General features: G+C 52.9%; 1 protein-coding gene across 2 annotated transcripts in view; it reads left to right on the top strand.

The window, feature by feature from the left end:
• Pik3c2b (phosphatidylinositol-4-phosphate 3-kinase catalytic subunit type 2 beta) overlaps positions 1 to 6,000 on the top strand; it is a 63,901-nt gene continuing 57,901 nt past the window's right edge. For both annotated transcript variants that reach the window (XM_057769509.1, XM_057769508.1), the window contains exon 1: positions 1 to 373. The gene's annotated coding sequence lies outside the window, so the exon portion shown is untranslated. The remainder of the gene's footprint in view (positions 374 to 6,000) is intronic.

Raw genomic sequence — 6,000 nt, 5'->3', positions numbered from 1 at the left:
GCTGTGCAGGCAGGAGCGGGCGAGCCTCGCACACCGTGCAGTGCGCCGGCTGTCCGGGAGATGGCTTCTCCCCGCTCACCCGCCGCTCGCGCTATTGTCTCACCCGGGGCCGCCTGACTGACTGCGAGCTCGTGCACGCTCCCCGCAGACAGCACCGGGCCCCGGACCGACCCCCCACACCCGTGGATTGCCCGTGCGTCCCCTGCAGCAGGGACCCCAGAGTCGGCGCGGGGCGGGCGAGGGGAGCGGGCGGTACTGCACATCACGCGGGGACCAGAGCCTCCTGGAGCCTCAGAGCGAGCCGGGGCGTGGGAGCCCACGTCGCCCAGCCACGACAGTCAGGGTGTCGCGGCGGAACCCGCGGCCAGCGCAGGTAGGACGAGTACTCGGAGGTGAGCACCGCCCGGGGGCTGCAGAGCGCCCAGCTAGCCGGGGCGACGAGAGCAGGGCTCCCGCCCCAAAGCACTAGCGCCAGGGGCAACAATGGCAGCGCCGAGAGCCCAGTCGGGTCCCAGGCGCCCGGCAGGTTGCTCGCCCCCACCCCACGGCGCGCTAGCGACTCGCGGCCTCGCGGGCGGTGACCCGCTGCCTCCTCCGGAACACACTTCCCGGGTGCAGCTGCAGGGCGAGCTGAGCCAGGGGACCGCTTTGGAGTCGATATGTTTATTAGTTTGTTTAAGAGCAAACCTGTCCTGGAGTGGGGGTGATGGGAGTGGTGCTTCCTGTGCAGCGGGTGAGAAGTCAGCGTCCACCCTCGGGACTGTATACATTTTTCGGCCAGGAGGAGGGTAGGATTGGCCTTATAAGGATACTGCAGCAGCCAAAGACTGAAAGCTTGCAGGAGAGCCTCGGACCCTCAGGCCCGAGTCCCCGGCCCCTCCGGGAAGGAGCTCCTCTTCTGGGCTGTACTTGTCCCTCGTTTTTTTCATTTCCATACAGCAGCAGCTTTGGTGTTCCTGGTGTGATAGAAGCTGGAATCCCCGGCAAGGCTGCCAAGCTGGGGTGGGGTGGGGAGTCCAGGGACTTGGCAGGCTTCTGGGATGTGGAAAGAGGTTACCAAATGCATGAGGTTAGTGCATACACCCTTGTTGACTGAGGTTGAAGTGTGCGTGGAGTCTGCCGTTGCTCTTGCTCCTTCTGGGTAACCTGGATCTAAATCTCACCTCCCTTTTTGGGATCTTCGTGGTTTCCCTGTCCCAGCCCACCAGTCATGCTTAGAGTGGAAGTCCTATTGTCTCTGACTGCCCTGGTATTTTTATTCAACTTGGTCAGAGAGTTCAGCAGTCTGGACTGCTGAGCTCTAGCAGGCCTGAGATTCTTTAGCAGGCTACCTGGGCTACCAGAAGTGGGCTAATACCGCCCCTTCTTTCTCTAAACTACCTGCTTGTCTGGGAATGACCAAGCAGATGTAAGCAATTTGCACTGAATTCCAGTCCCGAAGCAGTCCTGAATGAAAACTTACTCTGTTTGCTTCCCTGAGGCCTTGGAAAGATATTCAGAAGAGAAATGGTCCAGGAATGGCAGCCCAGGCCCACAAATATTCCCCCCTCTCCAGCTGTAGCTCCTAGAACCCTGTCTGTGAGCATGAGGAACTGCTGCTCCTCCGGAGTCTGGCAGTTCCATGTGGGGCTGCGTTCACGGAAAAATTAAGTTGAGGCACATTTTATAGCTACGCCTGACAGCCAGCATCTGAGCAGACAGTGGCTTTGAGAGAGAGCCCTGGACCCAGGCTGTGGCTGCTTCTCTCCTTTGGCTTCTGGGTCAGCCCAGGGTTTGGCTTCTGCAGTTCAGGGCTTACTACTGAGTGTATGGGTGTGTATGTCTGAATCTGATGGAGATCCCAGACCTGGCCAGAAGGCAGCCTATCCATTTTCCTTTCCACTGGAGCACTGGGTAAGGGATGGTCAATTAGTTTTGGGGGCCCTGGGTATTTTTCTGGGGTGCTCCTTTGGATTTGCCTGGTGGTCTAGAATGTCTGCTTTTTTTGCCCCCGAGACCTAATTGTGTTCCAACAAAAACTCCACACCCTTGTGGGCCTTTAGGTCCCTTGTGGTGCCTTGCCCCTGCATTTTACAGGTGCTGTGTGACTGCTGGGGCCATGGGAGAGAAAAAGGGAGGCGTGTCTGTTTCTTTGTGTGTTGTAACTGATCACAGACTTCAAGTTCCTCGTACCTCCAGGACGTGCCCTTGGTCCACACCATGAGGGATGGTAGAGAAAGTGTCATGAGGCCCAACTTTGAGTGAGGCCTGGTGAGACTTACTTTCTAGATGTGAACATGGACAATTCGTGAAGTTGATTTTATTTCCATATTTGTAAAACGGGAGGGAAAGTATCTGTGGCTCATGGGGTTGTTTTAAATGTGGTGCCTCCCCAAATGAAATGACATGTGCAAGAGCAGTCTGCAAGCTGCAAAGGACACTCCCCCCCCCACGGTGGCTGTAGCATTTGTCCTACGAGAGGAAGAACAGCCAGGGGTGTTGATGGAGTAAACTGAGGGGAATGTGGAGTAGGGAACATTCCAGAACCTTTCTCTTTTGAGAAAGGGAAGCATGGCACGATAATATAAATACTATTCCTTGTGTGTTCCTCTTTAAATAGAGCTGACAGATGGGAACTGGGAGGGAAAGGCTGCTTAGTATTTGTAGGGAATTGGGAGAAAGACTTTCCAAAGGCTGCTTACTGTCTGCAGACAGGCCAATGCTGACCTGGCAAAAAAACAAGAACAAAAAAGCCATAATAGCTAACACTGGTGTCAGCCAGCCAGGACATGACAGAGGTGGGACTTGAAACAGGAAAGCTACTTTGCATATCCCATGCTCATGGCTCAGTGTCACCACAAGAGACAGAACAGGCCGGCAGCTGAGATGCAGAATATATTTGTTATAGATTCCCTGAATTGCCCAAAAGATGGCACCAGACTGGAGCCACCTTAGATTAAAAAGCTTCTTAAGGACAGGGGCCCAGGAAGATGCTCCCCACACCCAGCCCCAGCTCTGCTGAATCTTCAGTTCCCTGTTGTTAGGAGTGGAAGCATGAACGTGAAAATTCCTTAGGCTCCCACCTCACTCGCTTCCCCTGTCAGGATAACCAGATCGAGTTATTTTGTCTTCTTCTGGGCATCTCTGGTAGTACATCTGGGCTTAGGAGGCTCTGGGAAAATTAGGACCACTTTCTTGTTTGAGTGTATTTGAATTGGATTTACTTGGTATTTCTGTGTGTGTGTCGTGTCCCCGTGTATGTGTGTCCGTTCTGTCTGTCTGCATCTGTGTGGTTGTACACATACCATAGCGTGCGTGTGGAGGTCAGAGGACAACCTTCAGATATCAGTCCCGCCTTTCACCTTGTTGAAGTCTGGATCTCTTTGCCCATGACTAAGCCACGAGCTAGCTAGCTCCTCCTGGGGCTCCTCCTCTTTCTGCTTCCCATTGCCCAGCACTAGTGCGGCAGCTTTCACCAGCGGTCTCAGCTCAGCTCCCAGGCCAGCCCAGCAAGCGCTCACCCCCACTCCCCAACCCCCCATCGAGCTGTCTCCCCAGCCCCCCTGGTGTCTGGTTTTGTAAGTGACAGATGATGCTTATTTTTTCTGATCATAGAAAGTGTTAGAACTGAGAAGGACCTCGAAGATAACCTCCTTGAAAGGTGACTTCAAGGTCACAGCTTTGCTGGCTACACTGGAACTTGATGCTGGCTCCAGGGCTCAGGACAGAACCTGCTCTTCTGCTCTTTCAGCTAGCCAACCCTGTCACTGGCTGCCTTGATGGGAAATTCCCCTCAGAACAGAGGGAATGGAATTTCCTCACCCTGGTTAAGCAGACTAGGAACTCTAGCTGCTATTCCTTCTTCCTGAAAACTCTCTAGAGGAAGCCTCGTAGTATCTCCTTTCAGAGAGAAGTCAAAGATCACGAGCCTCCTTGGAAACACAGCCCCTCACTGTACCTGCGGCACTGCCTCTCCTCAACAGACCTTCTAAACATTGCTTTTCTCCCTTTCCTGGGCCTTCCCAACACATTCCAGACACCAAGCACTGCTGCCCCCACAGACTACTTTTTAGTTTGTTTTTATTTATTTGAGACAGGGGTTCACTCTATAGCCCAGATTAACCTCACACTCCCTGTGTAAGCTAGCCTGGCCTCTGCCTCCGTAGTGCTGGGATTAAAGGCCTGTGTCACCACGCTGGTCCGGGGATTTTTCTCAGCTGTACTTAAAGAAGGGAAAAAAGAATGCCCTTGGGTGAAAGTTCAGATCCACGGAAAAGTGGAAGCACATGATAAATGATGATACCTGAAGCCTTTCCATCCCCATCCGTGGTGTTCTTGGCATCATCTCAGTATCTGCTCCCTGTAGTGTTCTCAGCATCCTCTCTGTGTTCCGCAGCCTCAGAGGAAATGGGTGAGGTGGTTAGTACTGAAACTTTCTTTTTACAGAAAAAGACCAGACCTAGCAAGATTAGTTAGTAATGTTAGGAAACATGCCCGAGTCAGCTGTGCTGACCCGTGTTTTATTTATTCATTCGCTTGTTTGCTTGTGTGTATGGCTGCATAGAGGTACATGTACGACATGCCTGTGGTGGCAGATCTCCTGGAGCTAGAGCTGTAGATGATCGCGAGCCATCATGTGCTGGGAATTGAACCCTGGTCCTCTGGAGAGCAGCCAGTGCTTTTAACCGCCACCTCTCCAGCCCTTGTTTTGGGTTTTGAGAGAGAGGTACAGGCTGGCCTCATACTCCTGCTCCTCCTACCCCTCCCCCTCCGGTGCTGAGATTTGCAGGTGTGTCAGCATCCCTGGGCTACTCCTTTTCTGAATGGCCTGACCAGATGAAGGCCTGCTGGTGGTGGAAGAGAGTGCGTGGGGGCTTGTTCCAGAATGACTGCCAACATTAGCGTGAACAATTGGGCCGATGTAATGAGCCTGTGTTTCCATGTGAGCCTGTGTTTCCCCAGTTGGTTGGAGAAGCAGGGAGGATGGTGAATTTTGGGTTCACACGAGTTTCACTTTAACTCTTGATCCTATCACTTCCCGGTCGTGTGAGCTTGGGCAGAGTGTTTAATCCCTTTGCTGTTTTATAGTTTCCTCACCCGTAAAATGAGTATAATAATATCCACGTTTAAGGACTGTTGTACGGATCAATAAGACAATACCCAGCACCGAATACCAGAGGAATAAAAGACCAGTTTCCTCCTTCCTTCCAGCGCCTCTGTGCTCCTCCCTCGACTGCTGACAAAGCACACTGGCATTTATGTGTTGGGAGGTATTTCCCTGACTCCTGTGGATTTCCTTGCTCCGGTGTGGCCTTCAGTCACACCCTGGGTACACTCATCCAAACTGCAAGCCATGTCAGCTGGTCCCCCGCTGAGAAAGCCCTGTGCCTGCTGCTTCTCTTGGGAGATCCTGATGAGGGTCCATGAAGAAGGAGCTGGTGAGTGTGCCAGAGCATACCGAGCCAGGTGGACCCCCTTTTTACTGAGAGTACAATTAGGCTCTTTCTCCCTTGGAACTTTCTTATGCAAATTGGGGGACAGTAGCCAGCAGGAAGGTGTTAAGCCACGTACACGTGAAATAGAACCAAACTGCCTGACACCCCCCTCCCACGCTGCCCATCACGTTCTTCTGTGAAACTCTTTATGACCTTACTGCAGAGACTTGAAGCGGTCTCTTAAACTCCAGGCAGAGGTGTGGGTCCTGTTCAGTAGTCGTCAAGGTGCACACTGAGCAAGTGTGCATGGCACACATACAGAGCGTAAGGAGGCAGAGAACAAGAAGATTGGAATGGGGGGAGTGTCAAAGAATTTTGAATGGTAGGTGGGAAGGGAAAGAGAAGGAGAAAGCGTATGTGTGTGTGTGCATGTGTGTATGTGTGTGTATATGCATGTGTGTGTATGTGTGTGTATGCATGTGTGTGTGTGTGTTTGCACACACACGCACGCGCATGTAGGGGGACAGTAGTAGGTAGTCTCAGGGGCCTGATGTAGGTGTGGGTGGGAAACAGGGCTTCGGCAGGC

This window comes from Chionomys nivalis, chromosome 5 (assembly GCF_950005125.1).
Source record: "Chionomys nivalis chromosome 5, mChiNiv1.1, whole genome shotgun sequence".
NCBI lineage: Eukaryota > Metazoa > Chordata > Mammalia > Rodentia > Cricetidae > Chionomys > Chionomys nivalis.
This window is presented reverse-complemented; position numbering and strand designations above follow the sequence as displayed.